General features: G+C 42.6%; 1 protein-coding gene across 1 annotated transcript in view; it reads right to left on the reverse strand.

Moving 5' to 3' along the window:
• LOC122789862 (U2 snRNP-associated SURP motif-containing protein-like) overlaps positions 1 to 18,838 on the reverse strand; it is a 1,539,784-nt gene that overhangs the window by 1,031,919 nt on the left and 489,027 nt on the right. The gene's annotated exons all lie outside the window — the stretch shown is intronic.

Here is an 18,838-nt window from a genome sequence, read left to right on the forward strand (position 1 = left end):
AGAACTTACCATAACCTGCAGGATGTGAAGAACTTACCATAACAGTAGATGTCCTACTGATCACTGTCGCAGTATTCCAAACTGATGGATTTTCACTTTAGATTTTGGTACCCCATCCAGACATCAAACCTTCCCAGTATCATACATCCAATATATGACCTTACCTCGAAATTGTTGGAGTATCCTCCGACTATCTCCAAACTAGCAGCCTGAAGACTTCAGAGACAGTAGTAGTCAGCTAGGAGGGGCATGGCAGGAGAAGAGGAGGCCCTCTCAGTCCTAGAATCTGAGAGACAGGGCAGCAGCGAGAAAGGCGAAAGAAACTAGTAAGAAGAGAGATGAAGGAAGGTGGGAAAATACTGCTGCAATAATGATGATCAGCAGCACATCTAATATTATGGTAAGATCTTACACAACTGTTATATTCTGAATTAAATCACTGTTGCAGTACTCCAAACAAATGGCTAATTCTCAAAGCTTAAGGGATCAGAAGGATGGATGGTTGAGAATGGTGAAAACTGTCCAAGAGGCCAGAAAGGACTAACCTGACGAAGACTGTCCTCAATCCAGAAAAGCATAAATTCTGTAGTGTTTAGGGAATGTGCGAACAGAAGACGAAGTAGCAGTTTCCAAGATGGTTCTGGAATATCCCACTTTGCAGAAAGCTCCAGAAGAGGCTACAGCTCTAGACGAATGGAGCACCCTGAAAAGAAAGCAAGGAATTGCAATATTGCGAGTAACAGAAAGACTCAGAAATCCAGATTGCAATGGTTTGTTTGGATACTGGGTGGCCCAACTTAGAGTCCATGAAAGAGACAAATAGATGGTCTGACTTTATGAACAGACTTTGAATTGTCCAGTCTCTTACCTGTCTGCGTGCATCAACGGAGTGAAGTCTTTCAGCCCTCTTCTGTGGACTGGGAAAGTAGGTAGATTGCTGGCTTGGTTGAGTAACATCTTGTTTACCACTTCTGGCATAAAAAAGAGGGACTGAACCTCAAGGACACACTGTCCTTCAGAGAAGTAAAAAGGACAAAATTGCTATGAAGACCTGTAATTCTGAGACTTTTCTAGCAGAAATGATAGCCAGCCATACAATGTTTTTTTCAAATGTGGAATTTCAGAGTAGAAGCAACAGCTGGCACAAAGGGAGGCAGAGTGAGCTTTCCCAGTACAAAGTTTTTAGGAACACAAAAGTACAGTTTTGTACCTACCATAAATGTAGATGTTCAAGTGTCTTCACTGCTGCAGTCATTACACTTGGGTTATCCTGCCGTCAGGCAGGCCCGCAGTCGGCCTGAGTTCCAAAGTCTTGGTCCGGCGTCTGTTGCTGTCGCCTCTTCCCTGCCGTCAGTGCGCCAGGTTTATATAAGATGCAGCTGATGCCATTTTCTTCAGTTTTTCTTGCCCCAGATGTCAGGTGCCCCCAAATATTTAGGCAATACATATTGCTAATAAAACATACAAAAAAGGTAAAAATAAAACCTTCAGTAACCAGCAAATACACCACATAGGTAATATAGACTGAGTAGTATAGGTTATTCCCGGGTAAGGAAGAGGGGATGGCGGGTGGGGAACCTGGACTGCAGCAGTGAAGACACACTAACATCTATATTTATGGTAGGTACAAAACTGTACAATGTTCGTGTTTCACTGCTGCAGTCATTGCACTTGGGTAGAATCCCAAAGCTTAGTTAGTATGGCTGGTTCTATAGAGGATTTGGTGTGGCTATGAGGCCCTGCAGCACTGCAGTGGCAAAGCCATCTCTGGATCTAGAATAAAGAGGCAAATGGTAATGCTTGGTAAAGGTGTGCACTGAACTCCAAGTTGCAGCTTCCAAGATATCTTTAGTAGGTACTCCTCTAAGGTAGGCAGTAGAAGTGGCAGTTGCCCTGGTGGAATGTGGTCTAATGTTACTAGGTACAGGTTTCCCATGTTGTGTCTAGCAGAACCAGATACAGTGTCCTATCCACTTTGAAATGGTCTGCTTTGAAACAGCCTTTCCCTGTGATCCTGCAACATATGCTACAAAAACAGTTGCTCAGTTTTTCTGAAAGCTTTTGTTTTGTCCAAGTAGAAACGTAATTGTCTGTGTATGTCCAAGGAATGCAGAAGTCTCTCCCCTTTATTCTGGGGATTTGGATAAAAAGGTTGGCAAGTGAATAGTTTGGTTAAGAGCCACACTGGATCCCACCTTAGGCATAAAGGAAGGGTTTGTTCTTAAAGAAACCCTGTCTTGATGAAAAATGATGAAGGGCTCCACTGCCATTAGTGCCTGTAACTCTGAGACTCTTCGTGCTGAGGTTATTGCCAGAAGCACAGCAGTCTTCCATGATACATATTTTAATTCTGCTGAATTGGCTGGCTCAAAAGGAGGTAAAGTGAGTTTTTCCAAGACAAAATTGAGGTCCCAAGTAGGTGTTGGTGCTCTCTGGGGCAGTCTTGTTTTTAGCTCCTCTTAGGTACTGCTTTAGCAATGGATGAGAGAAAATAGGAGGATCTGTGTTGTAATGAACCGAGATGGCAGAGGCGTGGATCTTAATGGATGAGGATAGTCCTTTGTCCAGCATCTCAGTTAAGTACTGCAGTATCTGAGGAATGTTTGGGACAAGAGGGTCAAAGCTTTGAGCCTGGTTCCAGGCACAGAATCTCTTCCAGTTTTCTGAATAAGATTTCCTGGTGCTAGGCCCTACTGGCCTCCAAAATGACATCCATAACCGCTTTAGAGAGAGGTGTTGTCTGTTTGACTAATGAATCTGCCATGCAGCCAGGTTTAAGGTTTTGAGCTGACTGTGCAGGATCTGATTGTTTTGTTGCATCAGAAGGTGAGGAATTTGAGGTAAAATCCATGGGGCTCCTTGAGCTAAGTTCTTTAAGATTGGGTACCAGTGTTGGCGTGGCCAGTCTGGAGCAATCAGGATCATCTGTGTTTTTTCTTGTCTGGCTTTTAGGAGTACCGTTGAAAGGAGAGGCAGTGGTGGGAAGGCATAAACTTTTAGGTTTTTCCAGCTGAACGAAAGAGCATCCACTTTCCATGCTTGTGTGTGATAAATCCTTGTACAGAATTTTTGTAGTTGGCAATTCAGTGTGGAGGCAAAAAGATCTATGTCTGGGCACCCCCATTTTTGCATTATCATGTTGAAGACTTGTGGATTTAGTTTCCACTCGTGAAGATTCATGATGTTTCTGCTTAAGTCGTCTGCCAGAATATTTTTCTTTCCTGGCAGGAATTGTGCTTGCAGATGAACTTGATAAGTTAGAGCTGTGTTCCACAAGGTCATGGCTTGTCTGCAGAGGGGGTAAGAATGAGTGCCCCCTTGCTTGTTTATATACCACATTACTGTGGTGTTGTCTGTCTTTAATAATAGTTGTCCTGGATGCAGAAGGTCCTTGAAAGCTGTGGGGGCATTTTGTACAGCCAACATCTCTTTTTGATTGATATGAAGATGCATTTGGTCTGCTGTCCACTTGCCCTGAAAACATTTTCCTGCCATGTGTGCTCCCCAGGCGTAATCCGATGCATCTGTTGTTAATGTCTGCCTGGCTGTGGGTAGAGTGAAAGGCTGTCCCTTGTTGAGGTGACATGCCTGTGCCCACCATCGAAACTCCTCTTGTAGGCAGGGAATTAGTGGTATTACTGCTTCCAAACTGTGACAGTGTTGAGTCCAAACACTTTTTAGGTACCACTGTAATTTCCTCATATGCAATCTGGCATACGGAATTAGTAGTATGCAGGATGCCATGAATCCCAAGTCCTGCAGAATTTTTCTTGCAGGGAGTTGGGTCTTTGTTGCCATCAATTGAAAATACTGAGTCAGTTGTCTTTGCTTGTCTGGCATGAGATAAGCCATCTGGGCCGTTGTAGTTAAGCTGGCACCCAGGAATATTATCTCTTGTGAGGGCACTTGTTTTGACTTCTTTTCGTTTACTGTGTACCCTACGCAAATTAGCAACCTTTTTACAAACGCCAGATGGTGTAGAAAAATGTCCTTGCTCTCTGCTTGAATAAGGCAGTCGTCCAGGTATGGATATATTTGAATTCCTTTTTGTCTGCAAAATGAAATTACTGGTGCCAGGCACTTTGTGAAGATCCTGGGTGCAGTAGATAAGCCAAACGGCAGTGCAGAGAATTGGTAATGCATTGAACCAGCTATGAATCTGAGGTATCTTCTGCAACTTTGTCCGATAGGGACATGCAAGTATGCCTCTGAGGTCCAAAGTAACAAGCCAAGCCTTCTTGCCCAGCATGGGAAGAAGCTGCTGTAGTGTCAATTGAATTTCGGAACATCCAGGTAAGTATTTAGAGTAGAAAGGGTCTAGTATGGGTCTCCAGGCTTTGTCCTTTCTGGGGACCAGGAAAAGTCTTGAGCAAAATCCTTGTTCCTGTTGTGGCACTTTTTGAATAGCTCTCATGTCCATGAGGGCTGGAATTTGTCTTTGTGCCTCTGCCCATTTATTTTGTGGTAGGTCTGGCATTCCTTTTAGCCTTGGTAGAGTGTGAAAGTGGAACCTGTAACCTTGAGACACAATATTCAAAACCCATTTATCTTGGGTGATTGTTTGCCAATTTTGAGAAAAAAGTGCTAGCTTTCCCCCTAAGGGAGCTGCCAAAATCTAAGTGCTTGGCATTCGAAGGAGGAAGTCATTGGGACCGTTTCCTGTAAGGTTGTGACTTGTCTTCACCTCCTTTTGGGGCTGAAGCACCCCACTGTCTTTGCCTGAAAGAGCCTTGGGGCTGAGATCTGCCTCTTGGGCGTCTGTATCTGCCTCTTTGTGGCCTGTCAGACACTGGAAAGGACCATTTCTTTGTAGGCCAATTTCTGCTAAATTGAGATGGCTGTACCTGTAAGAAATCCTTCACTGTTTGCATAGATTTTGCCTTATCTTCCATTTTCTTTAATACTTCCTCTGCCTTAACACCAAATAAAATATCTTGCTGTAAAGGAACATCCAATAATTTTGCCTTAATATGATCTGGCAAAAACTTTGTTCTTTTAACCAAGCATGCCTTCGAATCACAGATCCTGTAACTGCTGCTCTACAAGAAGCCTCTAATGAATCAAAACCACATTGCAAAGTATGTTTTCCCATTTGTTCAGCTGTATGCAATAAATCCTGCATTTCCTTGTAGTCAGGATGTTCTGCACTAATTGCTCATTTTCTGTTTTAATTGAGACATTAAGTATTGTTGGTATTTAAGCATGTGAAACTGGCAATGTAAAGCCCTCACTGCTAAAGTTGGAGAATTGTAAACTTTTTTCCCCCATCTGTCTAATGCTTTTTTTTTAGTTTCTGGGTCGGCAGCAGGGTTTTTATAAAGAAATTTGTGAGAGTCAGGGACTCTACAGTACCCGTCTGGCTTGACTGGAGCAGGGGGTAAAGAATCGGGATTTAAACTGGATTCCGAGAACACATCATCCACAATATCCAGCACTGGCGGAATAGCAAGGGGCCTGTGCTGAGGTAATAAAAGAAAGTCTCTGAGCCTTTTCTTGGATTCTGAATAATCCTGGCCCTCCCAATGAAAATGCTCCCTCATGGTATGTAAAGTTTCCCCAAAAGAATAATCCTCAGGAGAAGAGGCTGAAGGAATTGATTCTTCAGCATCAGAGTCCTCATAGGGGCGTAAAGAGTATTCCTGATCTGAAGAGGAATCAGAATATATAGAAATCTGGTCAGACTAATCATACTCTGTATCCTGCCAAGGCCTTTTATCAGGAGGGGGATGGGAACCCCTGATCAGAGTAATTAAGTCTTTTGCCATATTGAGCATCTGTTTCTTAGGCATGGAGGCCTGTCCAGGTGAATGATGTACTTGCTTCTTTGTCTTTAATGGAGATTTAGACTTGGCTGTAGGTTTAATGGTAAGTTGAGAAGGTTTGAAAATAACCTCAGAAGCAGATGTCTGCTCAGCGGCTCCGGACCCATCTGAAGGGTTAGTCTCCAAAGGCCCAACACCTTGAGTATCCAGAGGCCTAGGTACCTCCACGTAGGAGTCTGTAGCGGCTTGTGGCTCTGAGGTAGCAGGTGTCAGGGGCTGCGAAAGCACCTCACTGAGAACCGGCGACTGGCCTAGAAGAGGCTTTGTCGTCAGTTTTGGACCTCAGATGCCTGTCCTTATCCTTGTCTCTGCGTTTTTTGTGCATTCCAGTCATCAGTTGATCCGACAGCATGGTGTAATTAAATCTTCGGCCAAAGTAATGGCGAGCAAAATCAAACCGGCGTTTTATAGTGCGTTTGTTAAATATAGCACAAAACCGACAACTAGTGACGTTGTGATCTGGGCCTAGGTATGGAATACAGTAAGAATGGAAATCCTTATGAGGTATTTGCTTCCCACAAGAAATACAATTACTAACTTTTACTAACATCGGTCTGAGGCAAGAAAAAGTTTCCCCAGTGGGGTACTTAGCTTTATTGAAGACTTCGGCTCTGAAGATCGAATTTGAAATCTCTGAAGATCGAATTTGAAATCTCAGGAGTCGGCCGACCAGCACTTGCGAACTGCTTTTGCTTCAGGCACCGCGCGGCAAGAAAGACCGAAGAAAATGGCGTCTGCTGCATCTTATACACCCCTGGCGCACTGACGTCAGGGAAGAGGCGACAGCAACCGACGCCGGACCAAGACTTTGGAACTCAGGCCGACCGCAGGCCCGCCTGACGGCAGGATAACTCAAGTGTAATGACTGCAGCAGTGAAACACGATGAACATCTTGAGGTCCCAGTGGGGAGACAGAGAGGTTTTGTGTAGAAACACTTAAAAACTGTTTGACCTCAAACCTGGATACAAGACGCAGTGTGAGGAAAAGACAGGAGAAAATAAGCTGGGCTTTAATCTAAGAATAACCCAGACCTCACAAAAAGTATAATACAAAAGGAACCTCTGATTTTATAGTGTCCCGACTGTTTGCTTGACACCATAGTGAAAATCTCTTCCATTTGGCCATGTAGTGTTTTAAGTAGTGGGTCTCCTTGCCTCCTGTATACAGTTGTATACACTTACCATAAATGTAAATGTTAGAGTGTATTCACGGTTACAGTCATTACATTTGGGGTAATCTGCTGGCAGGTTGCCCTCAGTCGGCCTGAATAACAAATTCTTGGGTCCTGCGTCTGTTCCGGTCTCTTCTTCCATGACGTCAGGGGTATAAAACATGCAGCCGACGCCATTTTAATCAGTTTTTCTTGCCCCAGTGTCAGGTGCCCCCCCCAAAAAAAAAAAAAAAAAAAATATATATATATATATATATATATATATATATCTATATATATATATATATATATCTATATATCTATATCTATATCTATATATATATATATCTATCTATATATATCTATATATATATATATATCTATATATATCTATATATATATATCTATATATATATATATCTATATATATATATATATATATATATATATATATATATATATATATATAAACGGTAAATATATAAATGCACTTTAGAAACATAAAATTTACTTTTAATTAAAAGCAAATACATCACAAAGGCTTCTGAGAATAGTGAAGGAAAGAGAAGGTATAGAAAGAGGGTTGGCGGGTGGGTAATCCGGACTGCAACAGTGAATACACTCGAACATCTACATATATGGTAAGTGCACACAACTGTACTATGTTCTCCGTGTTTCACTGTTGCAGTCATTACATTTGGGTAGAATCCCAAAGCTATGGATGGGAGGATGGAACTAAACAGCATTAGGAGCAGCTATAAGGCCCTGCAGGACAGCAGTGGCAAAGCTTGCCCTGGATTTTGAAAAGAGAGGTAAATGATAATGCTTTTTGAACATATGAACTGAGCTCCAGGTAGCAGCTTTCTTGAATCTCTCTGGTAGGGACCCCTCTGAGAAAAGCTGCTGAAGTAGAGTCAGCCCTGGTGGAATGGGATCCGATCCCCTTGGGCACAGGTTTACCATGGTGCAAGTAGAAGAAACAAATGCAATGGCTTATCCATTTTGAAAGTCTGCTTTGACCTAGCCTTCCCCTCTGATCCTGCAGAAAATGCCACCAGTAGTTGCTCAGATTTTCTTAGAGATTTTGTCCAGTATAAGTAGAATCTTTGTTGTCTGTGTACATCCAATGAAAGCAGAATCCGCTCCACCTTGTTCTGCGGATTCAGGAAGAAAGTTGGCAGGTGAATGGTCTGGTTAAGAGCCACACTGGATACCACCTTAGGCATAAAAGGAGGAATGGTCCTGAGGGCCACCCTGTCCAGGTAAAAAATAATGAAAGGCTCCACTGCCATGAGATCCTGTAGTTCTGAAACCCTTCCAGCTTAAGTGACTGCCAAAAGAAAGGACGCCTTCCAAGAAAGAAGTTTTATATCCGCAGTAGCTGCTGGTTCAAAAGGAGGTCGGGTGAGTTTTTCCAGCACAAAATTGAGGTCCCTTGCAGGAGTTGGCGCTCTCCTGGGAGGCCTTAAATTTTTGGCCCCTCTGAGGTACTGTTTTAGCAGGGGATGAGAAAAGAGGGGGAGGGGGGGTTCTGTGTTGTAATGAGCCGAGATGGCAGAGGCATAGATTTTTATTGAAGAAAAAGATAGGCCCTTGTCAAGCATCTCAGTTAAGTATTGTAAAATCTGAGGAATATTGGGTTTTGCTGTGTCTATTCCTTGTGCTTGGTTCCAAGAACTTAATCTCTTCCATTTATCAGCATATGATTTTCTAGTACTAGGCCTTCTGGCTTCCAAAATGATATCCATCACAGGTTTACTGAGATGTGGTTGGTAAAATTAGTTTAGCCATGCTGCAAGATTTAAAGTTTGGAGCAGAGTCTGCAGAATTTGATAGTTTTGCTGAGACAATAGGTGATGTGTTTGAGGCAAGTACCATGGAGGAAGGTGTGGCATATTCCTTAGAAGCAGGTACCAGTGTTGGTGAGGCCAGTCCGGAGCAATTAGAATCATTTTTGTTTTTTCCTGTCTGACTTTTAGTAAGACCTTGGAGAGTAGAGGCAGAGGGGGAAAGGCATAGACTGATAGGTTTTTCCAGCTGAAGGATAGAGCATCCACTTTCCATGCTTTTTTGTGATGAGTTCTTGTGCAGAACTTGTCCAACAGATAGTTTTGGGTAGAGCCAAATAGATCTACGTCCGGGCTTCTCCATTTTTGTGTGAACATGCTGAAGATTTGTGGATCTAGTTTCCATTTGTGCGGGTTATAAAATTTCTGCTTAGGTCGTCTGCCAGAGTATTTTACTTTCCTGGCAGGAATTGAGCTTGAAGATGTATTTGGTAAGTCAAGGCTGTGTTCCACAAGGCCGTGGCTAGTCTGCAAAGGGGGTACGAGTGGGTACCCCTCTGCCTGTTTATGTATCACATAACTGTGGTGTTGTCCGTCTTTATTAGTTGTTGTCCTGGATGAAGGATGTCCTTGAAGGCTGTCAGAGCATTCTGAACAGCTAGCATTTCTTTCTGGTTGATATGTAGATGCATTTGGTTTGGGCTCCATTTGCCCTGAATGCATCTCCCTGCCAGGCAGGCACCCCAAGCATAGTCTGATGCATCTGTAGTTAGGCTTTGGGTGGCAGGGGGTAGAATAAATGACAATCCGTTGTTCTGGTGACATGTCTCTGCCCACCAAAGAAAATCCTGTTGCAGGCAGGGAATGAGAGGAATCACTGTTTCCAGGCTGTGACAATGTTGACTCCATAAGCTTTTTAGGTACTATTGAAGTTTCCTCATATGCAGTCTCGCACATGGAATTATTAGAATGCAGGATGCCATGAACCCCAAAGCCTGCAGAATTTGTCTTGCAGATAGCTGGGTTTTTGTTGCCATTTGTTTGAAGTATGTTGTCAATTGAATTGCTTTTCTGGCGTGAGGTAAGCCATCTGGGCAGTTTATTCAAGCTTGCACACAGGAATGTAATTATTTGAGAGGGTACCAGTTGTGATTTCTTTTCGTTTATGGTGTACCCTAGGGCATGCTAGAAGCCTTTTTACAAATGCCAGATGTTGAAGAAGAGTGTCCTTGTCCTCTGCCTGAATGAGACAATCGTCCAGATAAGGATAAATTTGAATGTTTCTTTATCTGCAAAATGCAATTACTAGTGCCAGGCACTTTGTAAAGACCCTGGGTGCAGTAGATAAGCCAAAGGGCAGTGCAGAGAACTGGTAATGCAAAAATCTTGCTTTGAAGCGGAGGTATCTTCTGCAAGATTCCCTTATTGGGATATGCAGGTATGCCTCTTAAGTCTAGAGTTACCAACCAGGCATTCTTGCCTAGCATAGGCAGTAGCTGTTTATAAAGTCAGCATTTTGAGTTTTGGAATGTCCAGGAACGTGTTGATTATAGATAAGTCCGGAATTGGACGCCATGATTTGTCTTTTCCGCGTACCAGGAAAAAATAAAATCCTTGTCCTTTTTCCTTTTCTGGTACTGGTTGAATAGCCCCCATATCCATGAGGGACATGACTTGTTTCTAGGCCTCTGCCCACTGGTTTGGTGGCAGATCTGGCCATCCATTTGGAATTTGCAACGTGTGGAAATGAACTCTGTACCCCTGGGATACTATGTTCACTTGTCCTTGGTAATTAAATGCCAGTTTTGAGCATGAAGTGCTAGTTTTCCCCCCAAGGGGGCTGCCAAAAGTTAAGTGCTTGGAGATGGCAGAGGAAAGTCATTGGAGACTGCTTACTGTAGGGTTGTGCTTTACCACCTCCAGATTTGGAGGTGGAGGCACCCCATTGTTTTGACCTGTAAGATCCCTGTGATTGATATCTGGAGCCTTTTGAGCACCTGGGTTTGCCTTGAGTGGCTCTGTTGAACACAGGAAAGGACCAATTCTTAGTAGGTCACTGCCTACTGAACCTGGGTGGCTGCACTTGCAAGAAATCTTTTACAGATTGCATAGATTTAGCTTTGTCTTCCATTTTCTTTAAAACCTCTTCTGCCTTATTACCAGACTGTCGTGCTGCAAAGGGGCATCCAACAATTTAACTTTAACATGATCAGGCAGATTTTGCTCCTTGAGCCATGCATGCCTCATCACAGATCCAGTTACGGCGGCCCTGCAAGAGGCCTCCAAGGAATCAAAACCACATTGCAAAGTATGCTTTCCAACCTGTTCTGCTGAATGCAATAAGTCCTGTAACTCTATTCCCCACACAATCAAAAATCAACATAATTTTCTATTGCAGTAAGCCCATAACATGCTGTTGATATTTAAGCATATGAAACTGGCAGTTTAAAGCCCTGATTGCTAAGGTTGCAGACGTATAAACCTTCTTACCCCATCTATCCAACGCCCTGGAATCTCCATCAGAAGGGGTAGGATTTTTGGCTGTAGAAGCCTCAACATCCTTGGGACCCTGAGAAATAGTCTCAGGATCAGCAGCAGGATTTTTGAAAAGAAATTTGTGGGAGTCAGGAACCCTGTAATATCTGTCTGGCTTACTAGGAGCCGGAGGCAGGGAATCAGGAGCCATGCTTGATTCCAAGAACACATCAACAATGTCTAATACAGGAGGTACTGCCAAAGGCCTATGCTGAGGAAGGAGAAGGAAATCCCTAAGCCTCTTTTTTGATTCAGAGAAGTCCAGAGTCTCCCAGTGAAAAGGTTCCCTTAAACTATGCAAAGTCTCTCCGAAAGAGTAATCCTCAGGAGGAGATGTAGATGGGATGGATTCCTCTGCATCAGAATCCTTACAGGGTGGAACAGAAAATTCCTGATCAGAAGAAGAATCAGAAGAAAAAGAAAACCTGGTCTGAAGATTCATAATCAGTGCCTTGAATAGGCCTCTTAGTGGGGGGGGGGGGGGGGTTGGGAACCCCTGATCAAGGTAATTAAATCTTCAGTCATTTTGATAATCTGTTTTTTTAGGCATAGGAGCCTGAGCACGCGGCTCACGCGTCAGTTTTCTAGACATAGAAGTTATTTCTGACCTTGATTTTGTTGCTGGCGTCAGTTTAATGTAAAAAATGTTGAAGCCTTAAAACACCCTCAGAAGCCGGTGCCTGCTCAGCGGCTCCAGACCCATCCAAGGGCGACACATCCGCGGGTTCAATACTTTGCAAATCTCGCTGCATATCGGACTCCGAATGGGTCTCAGTAGAGGCCTAGGACTCAAAAGTAGCAGTTATCAGGGGCTGCGAAAGTGCCTCACTGAGTACCGGCGAACCGGCGGCTGGCTTAGGAGAAGCTTCGTCGTCGGTTTTGGACCTCGGCCTGTCTCTGTCTTTTTCCTTGTGTTTTTTGTGAACTCCGGTAGTCGGATTGCTAACCGATGCCATTCCATTGTAGTTAAATCTTGAACCAAAATATTTAGAAGCAAAAATATACAGACGCTTAATAGTGTATTGGTTAAATTTAGCACAAGACCGACAGCAAGGCACATTGTGATCAGGGCCTAGGCAAGGAATACAATACAAATGAAAATCCTTATGAGGTATTTGCTTCCCACAAGTAATGCAATTATTAACTTTTACTGACATCAGTAAGGAGCAAGAAAAAGTTTCCCCAATGGGGTACTTAGCTTTAGTTTGAAGACTTCGGATCTGAAACTCTAATACAAAAATTTCAGGAGTCAGCCAACCTGCATTTACGAACTGCTTTTTGCTTCGGGCACCGCACGGCAAGAAAGATCGATGAAAATGGCATTGGCTGCATGTTTTATACCCTTGATGACCTGACATCATGGAAGAAGAGACAGCAACCAACGCAGGACCCAAGACTTTGATATTCAGGCTGACTGAGGGCAACCTGCCAGCAGATTACCCCAAAAGTAATGACTGCAACAGTGAAACATGAACATCCTGAGTATGCTCTCAGGAAACTGAAGTTTGCAAGGGATCGAATCCTACTGTCCATAGGCTTAAACTGAGGGTTGACTGGCTTATTGCTTCATCCTAACCTTTCTATTGTGTGATCAGGTCCACTTTTGTAGGGTAGCTTGTGGTGATTGTCTCTGGCTAAGTGACAGGTAAGGAGAACTAATCCTGCCTTGGCCAAATGTGAGTCAACGTAGAATTTTTGTGTTTATTTTGGGATGTTTAGCAGATGACCTGGTAGCACAGGAAGTGGAGGGAAGGCATAAAGAAACTTTACTGTCCAACGGAAAGCTACATCTGTCCTCCAAGTGAAGGGGCAAGGAGTCTTTCAAAACAGGGGGAGCAGTTTGGTGCTCTCCAAGGCAATTAAGTCTATTGTTGGTGTTCTCCACCTGTGAACAAAGTTTAGAAAGACCCATTTGTTGAGCATCCATCAAGGGGTCGTTGATTGCTAAGATGCAGTCTGCCAGGACACTGCACAGGGATGGGATGTATAGTGCTTGGAGGGACATGCCTGCCTTAGTGGCTAGGTCCCAGGCAATCCGAGACATCCTGCAAAAATGGTATGATCTCTCTCCTCCTTGCTTATGGTACCATGACTGTTGCGTTATCTGTGAATAATCTTAGAAGACATGGTTTCCAGAGGGGGGCAAAGACTTGTAGGGCCTGAATGAGAGCCCTCGTCTCTTTCAGGTTGATGTGCTCTTTCTTGAGGTTAGACTGCCAACATTCCTGTACCTTGTGGCTTCCTCTCCATGGCCCCCAAGCCTCATATGAGACATCTGTGTACAGGCCTTGACTTGGGGTCTGTACTTTGAAGGGCAGGCCTGGATTCATAGGTGAATACTAGGCTATCTGCCCTGAAGGGCTATTTTAAGCCTAGCCATTAACCTAAGGCTGAAGCAAATCCTACACTTTGCGTCTATGAGGCGAAAACCTTAACCACTACGCCAAACTCACCACCCTTCCTCAATTTATTTATATATTTACGTAATCAGTTAGCCAACGTTACTCTTCATAAGTAGACTCAACAGAAGTTTTCCTCTAGCAGACAGCAAGTGCTGGTGGTGTGACAGGTAAGAACGAGGTAATTGGGAACACATTTTCTGGGAGTGCGGTGAATTGTCAGACTTTCAGGATTCCCTGCTGTCTCTCTGTCCCTCTGTAACATAGATGACAAGCAGGCGGAGTATTTCGTTCAGACGCTTTAATACACAGAAACACATCAGGATGGATAGCAGTATTATAAAATACAAACTGGTTAACACACAGACGTTCCATACATGCTTACATTTCAACGGCTTACTGCAAAATGTCAGTCAGATTTGCACGTGCTCAGTAGTTATACATTTGTGCAAGCCCTTGGATAGCTTCTTAAAGGTACTTGCGCGCGCACACACACACACAGATCTACATCTTCAATCTTAAAAAGATTGTCCTTTGTAAAAACAATATTACAGTCAGACATGCATTACTATAGACAGTAGAAATAAAACAATGTTCACGTCCAAGTTGCCATACATCTGTTACATGGAGATACGACCAAATCTCGCAACACCCTGAATGGAATTTAGCAACAGGGTGTGTCTTCAGTGAATAACTCTTACCAGGAACTTCTGGATTAGTCATAGGAACTGGAATATTCTCTGGAATTGGACCACCAGACAACTCACTCTGAGATAGAGTGTCTTTTTTACAGGCTATGTGCTGTGGTATAGGCTAGGACACCGGTCTCAAATATTTCCAATTCTGCCTAAACTAGGCTCCTTGTGATTTCACAATGTATGATCTTGGCTCTGGACAGATATTCTTCATGACACCAATCCGATCATAACCTTTGGACATCTGCATCCTTACCACTTTTCCCTCACGTAATGGATCAAGCAGTTTGCTGGTTTTATTGTAGTAGAACTTCTGGGTTAAAAGCTTCAACAAATTGGCCTTCACTGACCTGTTCTTGACACATGGAACCTATAACTGACTGATTGGTAAAGTGGTTCTGGTTTGTTTCGAAAGAAGTCTCTGAGCAGCTGAAGCAAGTTGTTTATCACGACAAAAGTTTGAGATTCAAGAGATTCAAAAAAATATCGCTAGTGTCTCATTTCGACTTCTCTAGTAACTGCTTTGCACTTGAACTGCACGTTCTGCCAAACCATTTGACTGTGAATACTCTGGGCCACTCATGACAGGAGTAAAGTTCCCCTGTTTGGCAAATCTTCTGAACTGTTGGCTTGTAAACTGCATTTCATTGTCAGAAACAACTTTGTGTGGACTACAATGCACTGTAAAATGACGCTTCATCTTAGTAATGACAGTACTGGATGCTAGACTAGGAAGTAGGTCAATCTCAAACCAACTGGAATAACAGTCTACTAACACCAAACAATGTTGACCATTCCACTCAAAAATGTCGCTGGCTACTGCCAACCAAGGTAATTCAGGAATCTGGTTTAGCTGAAGTGGTTCGATCTGTTGACAGGGCTTAGTACTATTACACACACAAGATGAAACTGCTCTCTCAATATCCTGTGACATAGAAAGCCAAAATACTAGACCTCTCGCCCTTCTTTTGGTAGAGTCAACTCCTTGGTGACCACTATGCAAGACTGTAATGTAATCTTGTTGCAAGGACTCTGTAACAATTACTTTAAGTCCTTTCATAATGATACCTTTGTCAGACAATCATCTCTTGACAGCCATCCTTGACTGATAAAGTGGTTCAGCCTTTGTAAAACTGGATCTGTAGAGGTGTGATCTCTCAATACAAGATATGTGGAAGAAAAATTTCTCAAGAATAAAAATAAAAAATAACCCTGGAAGTGGCTGAAAATGGAATGGAAAATGTCTCACTTCCATGACTTCAAAAATCAAGGTTCTCATTCTGATGCTGTTCTGTGGTGTTTCTGGGGAAAATGTATCAGCAAGATAAAGAAGTTTGCCTTTCTTGTAGACGAGACTGAAATTATACTTTTGCAATCTCAACATCATACGTTGCAGTCTGGATGGAGCTGTATGCATAGACTTACTCAAAATAGTGACTAGAGGTTGGTGGTCTGTTTCAATCTGGATAGGTCTACCATAAACAATCATGGAACTTCCAACATGCAATCAATTGCCAAAAGCTCTCTATCGATCTTGGCATACTGCATTTCAGTTTGGGTAAGAGCTCTCTATGCATAGGCAACAGGTTGATCCCTCTTGTAGAATAACTGCACCAAGACCAAATTTTGAAGCATTACATGAAGGAGTAACTGGCTTGTGAACACCTGAGAGTTGGTGGACTATTAATTCTCTGTTTCAGGGCATAAAATCCTCTTTGCTCTAACCAAGACCATGATACATCTTTACAGGTCAGCTCTCTGAGTGATGTTGAAAGTTGGCTCAAGTCTAGATAGTTAGCCATGCTAAGAAAACATTGCAGTTCTTGAACACCGTCTGGAGCCGGCATCTCAAGAATGGCTGTTTGCTTAGAAGGGTCTGGTCTTAAGCCTGAACTGGCAAATAAATGACCAACATAAGTAACATTTTGTAGCCTGAACTTGCATTTCTGTGGATTGAGCTTAAGATTCAATTGGCATGCCCTTTCCAGAACTTTCCTAAGGTTTCTGTCATGCTCAACTTCATCTTGACCTCTTACTAGTATGTCATTGACTATTATATACCCAGAAAAAAGCTGCTCCATTTTATGTTGAAAGACTTCACTTGCAGAATTTATCCCAAATGGCATTCTCAAACTATCTGCCACACAGTACTGAACGTAGTGATCAAAGATGATTATTTCTTGTCTAGCTAAATTTGCCAAAACGAAACAAACTATTTGCATGCAAGACAAAAAAAAAAAGTGGCATTTGGCATCAAGGCTGCAACTTCAATTGTGTGCATTGGATAAGGTGGTCTTCTTAGCGCATTGTTCAAATCTTGTGGGTCAATACATATTCTGATGGCATCTGAGCTTTTATGTGCTACTACCATGGAAGATCCCCATTCATTTGGTTCATCGACTGGACAAATCCCATTTTGTCACCATTTTATCTAGCTTGGCTTTGATTCTGTTCTGCATGGCTACTGGAACTTTACAAGCTGGCCTGATAACTGGACTTGCATCTGGATCTAACTTTATGGAGTACACAACTGGAAGCTTCTCTAATTGGTCTTCGAAGAGATCAGCATAGGTAGAAAAAATGTACTGGGCGAAACTAGAACAGTGGTCTTGCAAGCTAATTTGGTGGACTTCCTTTTTAAATGAAAGCAGTCCCATTTTTCAAACCATCTCTGAGCCCTAACAATGACTGGACGTGCCTCTTGACCACATAAAATAAGTCGTAGCTTCTCCCAGTGGAGTAACATGAAAGCACTACTGAGCCTTCAGTCTGAATTTCTTCACCACCATAAGCAACAAACTTTGCACACCTTGCCAAATCAAGCCTTCCACCACGACACATTTTAGCAAATGTTTCTGCAGTCATATAATTGCACTTGGAACCTGTGTCAACTTTGAGCTCTATGGGTTTGCCATTTATTTGAACAGTACAAAATATGTCATTCTTGGCCCTTAAGTCTACTGAATTAACTGTTTCATGAAGTACTGCCACCATCCACATAAAGAAAAAAGTTGCTGCTTTCTAACTGATCAAATTGCTTCTTAAACTGTTCCCTTTTAATAAAAGAATGTTGGCCTTTTGCTTTACAAAACCTTCTGAAATGATTCCATTTATTGCATTTGTGACATTGTTGACCAAAAGTTAAACGGTTTTCCCTTTTAGATTCATGACTTCCACCACAAATACAACAACTGTCAATGAAACTGGGTTGGGGCCCATGCTTTGAGTTTGCTGGCTGACACTGATACTTCACAAACTGTGAGAATTCTGGAATGTGCTGGAAAGCTCTGGGTTTACCAGTGAGTGCTGTAGGGGCTACAGTTGCTGCCATGTGCTTGGGCCAGTTTCTTTAAACTACGTGTTGCATACTATCAACATGAGCTCTATCACTTTGCCTTCTAGAGCTATTCTCATTTGTAAGCATATTTGTGTGCTTTTCTGTGAGCTCCTATCTAAAAAATCTCAATGGTCTTATTCAAAGTTAAATCACTGTCACAAAGCAAAATCTTTCTCACAGAGCCATATTTAATAACTGTAATGCAATACTGCACAAACAGGCGAACACTTTATGCACTTCTGATAACTTAGATATCTTAAGTTAATATGAAAAATATGTGCTTAGCGAAAATGCGGTTGTTTCCTCCTATTTTATGCAATTCGGAATTTCAAACATTTTCCATGGCAAATTGAATATTTTTATCAGTATCAGACATATCGGTTTATGCGAATGTCAGAGTGTTCTGTATACCTCGTTTCATATTTTGTGAATAAAAAACACTGCTGAGCAAGTTTTAATATTTGAAATTTGTTTCTGACCTGGTTTGCAAAGTATGCACATTGTAGGGATGATTCACTCCTTTATAGTCCTCCAGTTTCAACCAAGTGCCTCCAGTTTCAACCAAGTGCCTCTCGATCTCGAACTGAAGAATTTGGATTCCATCCTGGCTTCTAGTCCTTTTAGACATGCCACTTCTGACACAATGTGCTTTTAGACACGCCGCTTCTCACACCATGTCCTTTTACATATGCCACTTCTGATAGCATGTCAGTATTCCCTCTCTAACACAGATGACAAGCAGGTGGGGTACTTTGTTTAGATGCTCTAATACATAGAAACATCAGGATGGATTGCTGCATCATAAAATAGGAATGACCTGGTTAACAGACAGACCTTATATACATACATGCTTACATCTCAACTGCTTACTACAAAATGGTAGTCAGACTTGCACGTGCTCAGTATTTATATACCTGTGCAACCTTTGGATAGCTTCTTAAAGGTACATACACATTGATCTACACCTACGGGATGCACTGTTGGAGATGCTGGGTGGACAAATTGGTCTAACAAAGGAGACAATTTTTCTGAGCTATGATACAGAATCAGAATTGCCTGGGCATGGCAAGGCCTTGCTGTGTTCTAAAATGGTGGCTACCAAAAAAGCAATT

Source organism: Protopterus annectens, chromosome 15.part0 (assembly GCF_019279795.1).
Source record: "Protopterus annectens isolate FY-2018-M chromosome 15.part0, PAN1.0, whole genome shotgun sequence".
Taxonomy (NCBI): Eukaryota; Metazoa; Chordata; order Ceratodontiformes; family Protopteridae; genus Protopterus; species Protopterus annectens.